General features: G+C 40.2%; 1 protein-coding gene and 1 pseudogene across 2 annotated transcripts in view; both read left to right on the top strand.

Moving 5' to 3' along the window:
* ECPAS (Ecm29 proteasome adaptor and scaffold) overlaps positions 1-12,340 on the top strand; it is a 102,000-nt gene that overhangs the window by 8,740 nt on the left and 80,920 nt on the right. The window lies entirely within an intron of this gene.
* LOC308528408 (phosphatidylinositol-glycan biosynthesis class W protein-like) lies at positions 6,558-12,249 on the top strand (annotated as a pseudogene). The gene is made up of 5 exons: positions 6,558-6,672; positions 9,534-10,148; positions 10,611-10,789; positions 10,948-11,562; positions 12,239-12,249. The product of its transcript is annotated as a phosphatidylinositol-glycan biosynthesis class W protein-like (transcript).

Raw genomic sequence — 12,340 nt, 5'->3', positions numbered from 1 at the left:
CACATATATGATAAAATATATGTTGCATTGATATTAGAGTTTTTAGTCTTCAGTGAATAATTACCAGTGTATTTTTAAATTATTAGCATATCCTACATAGTAAATTTTATTTATAGAGTATATTTCTTATTCTTTCTCCAATTTGGTAATCACTATGGGGCATCAGTTAGGGGATCTTAGCATAGAAATGAAAAGTACTTTTAAAAAAAGAATGGTATCTATGTCCTGGTTGGGTAGCTCAGTTGGTTAGAGTATCATCCTGATATGCCAAGGTTGCCGGTTCTATCCCAGGTTAGGGCACATATAAGAATCAACCAATGAATGCATAAATAAGTGGAACAACAAATCCATGTTTCTCTTTCCCTCCCTCCCTCCCTCTCTCCTTTCTTCTCTCTTTAAAATCGATAAATAAAAATCAAAATAATAAAAAAAAATGGTAGCTGTGAATATAAATCTTTTAATTGTTTTTTTTTCTGGTGTTCTAAATAATAGATTCTTTATACAATTGCATATGTACGAGTGGATGAACATACCCTTGGTGATCCAGAGGATTTTTGTCAAGACTGGATAAACCATGTATCACATTGATTGTAGAGGTTAGTAGATTTAGTTCTTTAGGATGTATGCATTTTTTTTGTAGCAGAATTTAAAAATGCATTGGTTATCAAGCAACAGTTACCCTTCTAGGTCTTCATGGGCTTTTCTCCTTTTCTAGCTATCCTGAGAGAATCAGTTTAGTTCATGTTAGTTTCTGAGGACCTGAAGTTCTATTCTCTGCTTTCACGTAAACATAAGTTCGAAAAGTTAGCAAGAAAGAGAAAAAGATAAAACTTCAAGATGTTACTTTGGAGCGTGCACAAGGAAAAGACTGAGTGTTAAGTTTACAAGTAGCATTGTCTGCCACAACCACAAAAAATGATTTTACTTGCTCCAGGAATGTCATCATGGAATTAATTGTTTTGTTTGTGAAAAGAGGTATTGACTGAGGTATTGACAGAGGTATTATTCTGGTAATTGGATAGTGCTAATTCTGCCATTTTGACATGCACTGTGATGGGAAAGCCACTTGATTCTACTTCATCCTGAGACTGAACAAGAGTATGGTATTAGTTTCACTCTTGGATGATATTGGATGGTCCTTTGATTGAAACTCTGTAAGTTCAGATTGTAATTCTCAGATGTCATGGGCTGAATATACTATGAGTGTCTGGGATTTTGTAGCTTCAATCCAAAGGTGCATTTTGTTGCTATCTTTTAATTTAACTATTGGGTTCCTCCTCCTCTAGTACATTCTGTTTTTCAGTATGTATATTGCTGATGGTGATGTATGATGCCTTAATTCATTTAGGTAGAATTTTGAGGGATGCAATGAATGGAATATTTTATAAACCAAAGTTCAGCATTGGAACAACTTTTGTTATTTTACATATCTTCATTCCATCACAGAAAAATGGAAAATTGGGCTGTTGAAGGAATTGTTTAGAAGATAAATGAGGAGGACATTGTTTATTCGCTCTTAGATTCTTTCTTTCTTAAAAGAACATTCTAGAGTTTACACATCAAAATGAGCACTGTCCTAAGTAATTAGCTGGATCTTAACTATCATATTTGACTTTTATGCAGTCTGAACTCTTGCATAGTATATATTACCTCCTCTGAGCCAGCTTTCATAGCTAATCTCTCTGCTCATCAGTTTACTAACACTGATTTCTAACTGGGTATCTGCCAGCTACTGTCTCTGAGGGAAAGGGCCTCCTTGGGAGGTGGGAATGTTTGTGGACCTCAGTGCATCTGGGGTCTGGCACTTATTCATTAAACTTAGGATACAGATGTGGGCTGCTGTCTCCTCACTTGGCCCAACCCTGCCTAGCTAGCCCTATGACTTCTTCCCTTCCTCTGTGTGTGTGTGTTAGGGGAGGAGGGGACAGTACAGGATGGGGTGTGTGAGCAGGGAGGAGTGGCCTTGCTGTGGGCTATGCTGGGTTGGTTGGGAGGAGGCTTAAAGTAGCCTGACATCATATGTAGATGGTTAGGATTTCTGAAGTGGCAGGAGAAGCAAGGCTCCCCTTCCTTGCTTAGAATAGTCACTAGTGTATCCTGATGCAGGGGTTCATATTGGAGTATCTGCCTGGGCCCTGGGAATATCTGCCTGGGCACAGGAAGATGGCCTGTCGATTGCCATATTTCTGGATGATGGGTGCCAGCAGGGACTGTGTTAGGAATCTCTTGCTCAGGACTTCATTGCCTGCGAGGGTTATTTGCCACCCCCTTGGACTGCCCTGGCTAGAAGGAGGCAACTCCCGCAGAAACTGTGATGGGTTGTCTCTTTCTTGGAATGGATCCTCTCCCCACCTCTGACTTAATATATTTGTTAGTGCTAGACTTCCTGACATTCCCCTTTATAAGTTCATTTGCATTTATGGAGTTCCTTTTAAAAAGGTGGGGGAGGGAGCAATCCTGTATTTAAGAAGGAAGGAGTAGCCCTGGCTGGTATGGCTCAGTTGCATGCCTACTGTACACCACCAAAAGGGGTAGTGGTTTCAGGGCACATACCCAGATTGTGGGTTTAATTTCTGGTTGGGGTGTGTAAAGGAGGCAACCGATTGATGTTTCTCACATTGATGTTTCTCTCTCTAAAATCAATAAAAATATATTCCTGGCGAGGATTAAAAACAACAACAACAACAAAAATCTTAAAAAACAACAACAAAACTAAGGAGTAGAGATTACAATTCTAAGCATTAATTCCTCAAGAAGTATCCTGTTGACCTCATTTGGATTTTTCTAAGTATTAGAGTGGCATTTAGTAAATTGAAATGGTAGAGGAATCAATAGATATGTGGATTTTAACTTTTTCAGTTAGTACCTAGTTAGGTTTATAATTCACAGGATTTATTTACCAGTAAAGTTTGGGTATTACATACAAAACCTAGATGCCAGCTAGAACTTCCTTATTCTTCATAGTTTCAGCCTCAAACTCATAATTGCAGAATATTGTCAAAATTCAGAGGTATTTATCCTTCTTCCATCACATCTAATTTTTATGAATTTCCTATAATTTACTTTACTTTATGCTTTTCTTACCTTCTGGGCTTCCTTCTAAAAATGGTGTTTTGGAACCACCCAGGTCAGCTTGGACAGGAAACTCCCTGTCTCACTGGTATGCACACACGATCCCCTTTTCCAAGCATTTCAGGAATTTAGTTAACTCTCAGAGATGTGGTGAGTCATGGGGCAAGGCCTTGCTGTGGAGCCTTGATTTTCCTCCCGTTCACTGATCCGTCTTCCCTCCATCTCCTTTTCTTTTCTTATCTCCTCTGTGCAGTAACTATCGCACCTTTCCTGATTTGGAGCAGAACAGTTCTGCCACACAATTGGACCTTCTGGAATTTTTCTCATTATCCTGTTTCTCCTTCCCTTCATCTTCTTTCTATAAAAAGAATCCTAAGCACTTGTCATAGGAATAAAAAACATACAATCCCTTTTCTAAGAGGTTCTGATGTCAGGTATTATAAATTATGTCAATGAAAGAAATATTCAAACCAGTAGAGAATTTTTGTGAGTTTGAGCTAAACTGATGACACTTGCCAGGAAGAAAATCTCAACAGATTGAGAAAATGCTCCAGAAAATGGCAGTTTTGCATCTTATTTTATATATTACAATTAGAAGATGTTAATGGGTTACATGAAATTCATTGGTGATTCGCCCAGTCCTGCCCCACTGGCCACCTTCTAATTAATTACTTTCAATGTGCACTAATCGGTGCACCGGCCTCTAGTGTTGTGGGCAAAAAGACAATAAACAGGCTTAATTAAGGTGAAAGTTGACCTTTGCCAGGGAAGATTCTAGCCTAGGATATTAAATACCCACCATAAATTGCTTTAAGTTAAGTTTTAATTTCAGATCATGCTAAGTTATTTTAGGTCTCTGAGTTTGTAAGTCCGCCATACAGCCTTCCCTGAGCTTGTCAGGTTTAGTATGTGGCCCCTTTTCGTCCAGTTGCCTTGCTGTAGATGTTAACTGTATAAACTTCTTTTTTTTTTTCTGTATGCCTGTATAAACTTCTAAGTAGCTTTTCTAATGCAGAGGAAGTAAGATTTCATGTATTCAATAGGTATTTGAGCAACTACTCTCTGCAAGACACTGAGTTAAATGCTGGGATACCAAGAAATTTGTGTCACTCTTTCTCAACCCGGGAACTCTAGAGATGGATGGAGGGAGTCAGGTGGAGTCAGATTCAAGTCACACCTCAAAGAGTTGTTATGGCTAGTGAAGGGCAAATTGGGCAGTTACATAATGTACACATAAGTGGCAGGAGAGATGTAGAAAGGTCTGGGGGAGTGTATAGTGCCAGAATGGGATGTGTAAGTGTGGAACATTTTGGATTTGAGCTGGACTTTGAATAGGGAGGATTTGGATGTGTGGAGATGGAGAGATGGTTGGGAGAGTATTCCCAGTTGAGGGACTGGTTAACGAAAAGAATTGGGCTGGGAGAACATACAGTGCTCTTAATAAGCTGTTGCAATTTGGATGACAGTTGGGGAATGAAAGGGATGAATGGTTGAGAAAGTCCCTTGAGGCTAGAACAGGGGTGGGCAAACTTTTTGACTCAATGGGTTCTTAAACTGGACAAGAGGGCCGGAACAAAAGCATGGATGGAGTATTTGTGTGAACTAATATAAATTCAAAGTAAACATCATTACATAAAAGGGTACGGTCTTTTTTTTTTTAGTTTTATTCATTTCAAACGGGCCGGATTCGGCCCGCGGGCCGTAGTTTGCCCACGGCTGGGCTAGAATCTTAGAACGGACTTCCTTTCTGATCCTAGGCATGTGTTGACTGCTTAATTTTTAATGTATTTTTATGGAAGTACGTTTCTTGCCCAGCTGATGTGGCTTAGTGGTTGAGCATCTACCCATGAACCAGGAGGTCATGGTTTGATTCCTAGACAGGGCACATGCCCAGGTTGCGGGCTCCATCCCCAGGAGGGTGTGTGCAGGAGGCTGGTGATCGACGATTCTCTCTCATTGATGTTTCTATCTCTCTGTCCCTCTCCCTTCCTCTCTCTGGAATCAGTTTTTTAAAAATTTTATTTTTCCCCCCGGTCAAGTCCTTCCATTTGTACTTGGACCCAGTTGTGAGCTGGCTTAAGCAAAAATGGGGCATTTACTACAAAGGAATCAAGGAGTCTATGGAAACAGAGGGGCCTTTTCCAAAGAGGAGAGGTTTGGAATGAAGGACTGGAAGTCATCCAGTTCTGCCAACCTCTCTCTGCACCTCCATGCTATTGTTTCTGCAGACCAGTTTCTCCGATTTTGTGCTCCATAGGGTAGGCTGAGGATGCTCATGTTGTTTCTTTCCTGGCATACTCTTATTAAGTATAGGCACTCAGGGAGGCTTGACTCTTTGGTCCCAATTCTGAACCTGAGGAATGGATGAATTGAGTGAGGGACCCATTCTGGCAACATTGGCTGTGGCCAGGGTACAAAGTCATGTGGTACATAGTTGTCTAGTAAAGCTTAGAATCTCTCCCATATTCTCATCTCAACCTTACTATAATCAGCATACTAGAAAGAACATTGGGTCTGGAGTTGGACTGCCTGAAGTTTGAATCCTAGCCCTGCCACTTACTACCCTTGTAATCTTGGTCAACATTCTTAATGAATCCTAAGCTCTCTTTCCTCATCTGTTAAGTTGGAGCTAGTATTACCTACTTCAAAAAATAGTACTTTAGAGGTAGATAGGTGCTGTGTATTTGGAGGGTAAAGACCTCTTTCTAAGTTTAACTTACAAGTCTGTGTCTTGTTAGCTTGGACACCTTTGGCAAGTCAGATCCGGAGCCCCAGTTTTTCATGCATAAATTCAGACAATAGCTGCCCACTTCGCGTTTTTTTTTTTTTGAGACTTAAAAGGCCATGTGAAACTGCCTTGCGAGCGTAAATACATTATACATTATGTGTGAATCAGAGGAAAATAAATACCATTGGGGAGAATATTTCTTTGTGGAATTGTTCTATTATAGTCTAGTGTAATTCTGTGGTAACTTGACAGATCTTCCTCAAAATAATCCTGTAGGTTTAGGCTATTAATTGCTTTATGATGCAGTAGGCAGTGGTCTAGGCATTTTCAGCTTTCCCTTTTAATCTCAGCTTACAATTAAGGCTTCTAACTTGATTTGTAATTTAAAATTTATTTTCATAATTCAGAAAAAATGTTCTTTGTAGAAGATTTTTAAAAAATCTGAAACCTGTTGTTATCAGTGGAAGTGGAGTTCTTGGGGTGCTGTGAGGATAAGAATTTCCTGAGGCCCCCACGAGAGAATGGGGTTTCAGGGAAAGCTTTATTGATGATGTAAAATTAAAGGGGTTCTCCTAAGGTCCATCTCTGTCCATCTTGCCATGGAAGAAGTCCCATCCTATCTTCAGCAGGGCCAGAATTAAGGCCACTGCTATAGTTTCTGCTCCAAGTTCAAGTCCAATTCAGTTCAGCATCCTGTGTATGAAGTCCCCATGTCCCATGTCCCATGATCCATGGCCATGTGACTATTTAAGGCCACATGGCTATACGCCCATGTGCTTCCCTGCTCTCTCTCCATAGCCATGTGGCCTTAAGCAGCAAGAGAGAGCAAGAACAAGAGTGCGAACAAGAACAAGAGAGAGCACAAGAAAGATGTAACTCTTGGGGGTTTTTAACCAGGAGCTTAGATTTTGTGCCCTTTTGATGGGTCCACTCTCTAGCCAATCCATTGTTTCTGAGACTAGACTGACAGGCAAGCACCTTCCCTATATCACCTTGACTTCACTGCACATGCATCCACCTCCCCTTTTGTTCAATCCCTTCTTCCAGTGGTTTGCAGGGAATGGACCAGTGGTTGGTTCCCTGAGGAGTGTGAAGCTGTAGCTTACTGATGAAGCTTTTGAGATGACCATCTATATATATATAAAAGCCTAAGCGACCATTATGATCGGAACAACCGGTCCACCAGTCACTATGATGCACACTGACCACCAGGGGGCAGATGCTCAATGCAGGAGCTGCCCCCTGGTGGTCAGTGCGCTCCTACAGCCAACCTCCTGTGTCCCCTCCCCCAGGGCCCCGATTGGGGCAGCACTAGGCCAACCTCCTGCAGTTCCTCTCTCCGGCCGGCTAGACCCCTCTCTCCCCACTGATGGCCCCGATCACCGGCCAGGCTGAGGGATCCCACCCATGCACAAATTCATGCACCGGGCCTTTAGTGCTTATAATGTTGGGCCCCCTCTTTGCTCTCTTTCTATTATTAATATTAACTGGCTAATTCGGATGATAACACTGTCACCCTGAAATATAACTGTTTTCTCTTTTTAAATCACACAAGTTATGAATGTTCATGAAGTAAATTAGTGATGACATAGAATAAAACAAATAAGCAAAAAAAACAACAAAAAGAATCCTGAAATTCCACCATATGGGGATATTCAATACCTTATAGTCCTTTTCCTATTCTTTTTGACAGTGTATGCTTTTCTTGCATACTTCCCAAGGAGTGTTTTGATGTTCAGGTTGTCATGAAAAGGTGACATCTCTAAAAAAACTGATTTATTGCTTTTACTTTATGTTGTTTTTTCCCCTTAAGTGATAATGTGAATGAAATACTAGTATTTGCCTTTTATAATCCTGTGAGAAAATAGCCTTTCCTCCTTAACTTGGAAGTCAAAGTTATATATTTTTTGGAGAGATCTGGAGAGTGAGCGATTTCTGTGGATAGTTTTACTTCTCAGGAATAATTTTCAGAAAAATCAGTGGCTAATCCTTAACCTTGGTTGGTTGGTTGTTTCTTCTTTGGGAGGGTAGAAGAAGAAGGTTTCTTCTTTCACTTTAGATAGGGAAACTAAAGAGGTGAACAATATGAGTTAGAGAATTATGTAATGAAATTAAATGAGTATATTTATTTTTAGTAGTTTTTTTGCTACATGAATGTAATAGTTGACATAATCTAATCTGGATTTTGTTGTTGTTTTGGAATTTAAGAATCTCAGTGGTTTAAAAAACATTTTTTTTTTAATTGACTTCGGAAAGGAAGGGAGAGGGAGAGAGAGAAACATAAATGATGAGAGAGAATCATTGATCAGCTGCCTCCTGCATGCCCTCTCTAGGGGATCGAGCCCACAACTCCAGGCATGTGCCTTGACTGAGAATAGAACTGTGACCTCCTGGTTCATGGGTCGATGTTCAACCACTGGGCCAAACTGGCCGGGCAGGAATCTCTTTTTTGGTACAAGTTTCAAAATAAATGTTTTTACTTGAGTTGGGTGATAGTTACATAGTAGGTGTTTATAATAATTCATTAAACTATATGTTTTGTACATTTTTCTAAATGTTTAATTTCACAATGAAAAGGATTATAAACCCCCACAAAAGAACAGGTTTCCTATATCCTTCTATGTGCCTCCCCCTAATAAAAAATTCCAGCTGGATTAAGGACTTGAATGCAGAAAGCAAAATCCTAAGAAAACATAGATAAATATGTGTCAGAGTCTCCAAGACCACCCCAAGGCTCAGTGATTTGCTAGGAGGATTCATGGGACTCGGCATATAGTTGTACTCATGGCTAAGATTTATCATAGGGAAAGGACACAAAGCAAAATCAGCAAAGGAAAAGGTACATGGAGGTGAAGTCCAGAGGAAACCAGGTGCAAGCTTTTTCAGAGTCCTCTCCCAGTGGAGTCACACAGGCCACACATTAATTCCTCCAGCAATGAGTCATGACAACACATTTGAAACGTTGTCTTCAGATACTCAGTAGAGACTCAGTGCTGAGGGGTTTTATTCGGTGCTCGTCACATTGGCACTTTCTGCCTAACACATACCAAAAGTCCAGTTTCCCAAAAGGAAAGCAGGTGTTCAGCATAAACCATATTGTTTGTATAAACAGTTTAGACACAGTGAGTCACTCTTATCAGTTCTGGAAATGGTGGGAACTGTCCTGAAATCCAAGTTTCCAGATGCCAGCTGAGGGCCAGCCTTGGCAAGTGAAGACTTCATAGCAGTCTCATGCTTGCTATGTTAATTCCTTTCTGCAGAATATAACATTTTTTTATAATCCTGGAGTGAAAGGGCATTCAAATTTTTTGAAGTATGTTTTTATTGATTTTTTGGCGGGGGGGGGGGGGGGAGATAGGGATATAGAAACATTGATAAGAGAGAAACACAAGGATCAGCTGACTCCTGCATGTCCCACACTGGGAATCAAGCCCGAAACCTGGGCATGTGCCCTCAATGGGAATCAAACTGGTGACCTCCTGGTTCACGGGTTGACACTCAATCACTGAGCAACACCGTCCAGGCGAAAAAGGCATTTTTAAGCATGACTAGAAACTCAGAAGCCATAAAAGGAAGGAATGGTAAATTTATATTTTAAGAACTTAGAAATGAAAAGAAAGAGCTATGGAGTCAAAAGGCATTGTAGGAGGAAATAATTTGTAATGTATGGGATAAAAGGGGGAGATTTTCCAATATACAGTGTAGTGGGAGCTGGGATTCCTGACCAATGTAGTCAGCTCTCTGCTGGGGGCGCTGAGGCCAGCCAGACATGGCAGGAAGAAGAAAAATAAGTCTCAAAAGCAGATGAAGGAAGCTTTTGTCACTAACCACAATGGAACCAGCGTGCTGGAAGCTACCCTGGGCTTGTGCTTGCCTGTGCTCTGTATCCTGTGCAGAGGGCTCCTGCTCTTTCTCTCACAGCACTTGTGGTCTTCGCTTACCGAGAACTGGTTTCTTCAGTGACTTTGTCTGCCTAATGGTTTCCCAGTGACCACTTTGACCATTTGTCTTCATTTATCTTCCTTGAGCACCTTGCTGTAATTATCTCTGGGGTAGGGCTATTCTATCAAATATACTGCTGGAGAACTTGCTATGCCAGAATGCCTGCCCAGAAAATCCTTAAAAAATTTTTAAAAGTTAGTCTAGAATCAGAATACATTTCAGCCACCTCTTATTTCTGTGTAACTAACAGTGCATTTACTGCTGTTGCCATTTTGGTTGTGGACTTTCCAGTTTTTCCCAAGAAGATTTGTCAAAACTGAGCTCTCTGGGACAGGAACAATGGATTTTAGAGTAGGAGGCTTTGTTTTAGGGACTACAATGGATTGTCCAGAGATTAGGAGAAAATGTATGGAAGGATCCAGATTTTCTTTATTTACAAGGTGATTGTAGTCTAGTCACTAGTCTTCCTAGGAATAGGACTATTAATCATTATAAAATCTACTAGAGGCCTGGTGCATGATATTTGTGCACTTGGCGGGGGGGGGGGGTGGTCCCCTCAGCCTGACCTGTGGCCTCTCACAGTCCGGCACCCCCTGCTCCTTAGCGCCAGGTTCGCAGCTCCTTAGCACCAGGTTTGCCTGGTTTGCTGCTCCTTAGCAATGCTGCGGAGGTGGGAGAGGCTCCCGCCAGCTGTGAGCCTGGCTTCTGGCTGAGCGGCGCTCCCCCTGTGGGAGCGCACTGACTACCAGGGGGCAGCTCTTGCATTGAGCATCTACCCCCTGGTGGTCAGTGCGTGTCATAGTGACTGGTCATTCTGGTTGTTCCACCATAACGATCATTTAGGCTTTTATTATATAGAAGAAGGTAGGCTACCAGGAAAATTTAACTGAGTATGAAGTTCACTGGAACTTCTTCTTTACCTTATTAGTTGTGAAATTGATAATATCACTGCTTTTGATTCTGCCCCCCCAAAAATAAATCCTGGATTGTGGCCATCAACATTACTGTATTATATCAGCTAGCCCTTGAGTGTACCCCATTGAAAAGGTTAATTAAAAAAAAATCTTTATTGTTGAAAGTATTACATATGTCCCCCTTTTTTTCCCAGTGACCTCTTCTAACCTGCCTCCACCTCCCACCCTAGGCCTTCACCACCTTATTGTCTGTGTCCATGGGTTATGCATATATGCATACAAGTTCAAAAGGTTAATTTTGTATGACACTGATGGCAGTTGCACAAGGGTTGGTTTATTAAATGCCAACCGAGAGTGAATAATGTCTACCTTGGGATGTGACAGTACACATGGCTGGTGTACAAACAGGGTCATGTGTGCTTAAAAAAGATCACATGTCAAAGACTGGATAAAAGTAGCATATTGTATTCTACTAACAGCTGTTGACCTTTTTGTATCTCTAAAAAATTCAGGTATACATGTAAAAGTAGCATCTCGAAGAATGGCTTTTTGTATTTGGATAGTTGCTTCTAGCCTGGTCCTTCTTAGTAGTTTATTACTGGGTGATACAATTTTGAGTTTTGTCAAATTTTAATTCAAGGGGCTCTAGTACTGTGTGATTAGAAACATATCTAGTCTTTTGCTACAAATAGAAAGTTTTTAGAATCTCTAGTCTCTGAAGCTGAAAGAAAGAAACCCAGTCTTCGTTTAATCACAATTATAAACAGAAACCAGTTCATTTTTTTTTTTTTGCTATCAAATATAACAACTGGCCTAATTAACCTGTTGGTACATATATTGCACGGCAGTACCTCTGGGCCTTATTTGTGCTCAATCTCTGTGTGTTTACCAACTGTTTAATTATATGTATGTGCTACATTTGCAAGATAAGACTAAAATGTTGGTGATCAGTAGGGGTTGGATGTGTGTATTTGAACTATTAATGAGGAAGAATAAACATTAAATGTGAAGAAAATGGGCTTTTGGCAATCCAGTGTTAATTCTATTTTATTATGAAATTAAGAGTTTCAACTTTTCTATAACTGTAGTGGGGCTTCATATTTTAATGTATCTCTGCACTTTGTAAAACAAAGCAATGGAAAAGAAACAAAGCCTTGTGACTTGTTAGAATATTAAATTTCAGTATTTTAAAGAAACGTGTTTATAGTTGTGACACTGGAAGATTGGAGGGTGGGGAGGAGGGTTTTTACTTTCTATTTTATATCACCTTATACCATTCTCTTTTTTATTGTATATATTTTATAATATTACATTAAAAATAATGTGAGTTGTGGGGAAAAAATGTTATTACCCAATATACTTGGTATATTGTGCCTGGTATCTGATTAAAGGTCTGCCTTGCTCTGCTACGTAGGACTAGAAGATTTCTTTAAAAAATTTCAAAATTTTGATTAGGCCAGCTGTTATACTGTATTTGATGGCAAAAAAAATCTTTCTGTAACAAAATTCTTTAGGAAAATGGAATAACTTTGTATGTAGGAGCTAATTTTGTTATTCCTGGCTTTGTTTTCCTTTCTTCTAGATGTTAAATGACTGGGAAAGTTGTAAGAGTATAACTAGCTAGTAGCCCTTTTCAGTGTCATTCCATAGCTGTGTCAAAATTATCTACATATAAGGCTAGCTA

This window comes from Myotis nattereri (assembly GCF_964212035.1).
Source record: "Myotis nattereri genome assembly, chromosome: 12".
In the NCBI taxonomy this organism is placed as follows: domain Eukaryota; kingdom Metazoa; phylum Chordata; class Mammalia; order Chiroptera; family Vespertilionidae; genus Myotis; species Myotis nattereri.
Note: the sequence above shows the minus strand (reverse complement) of the source record. Positions and strands in the feature narration are given on the sequence as shown.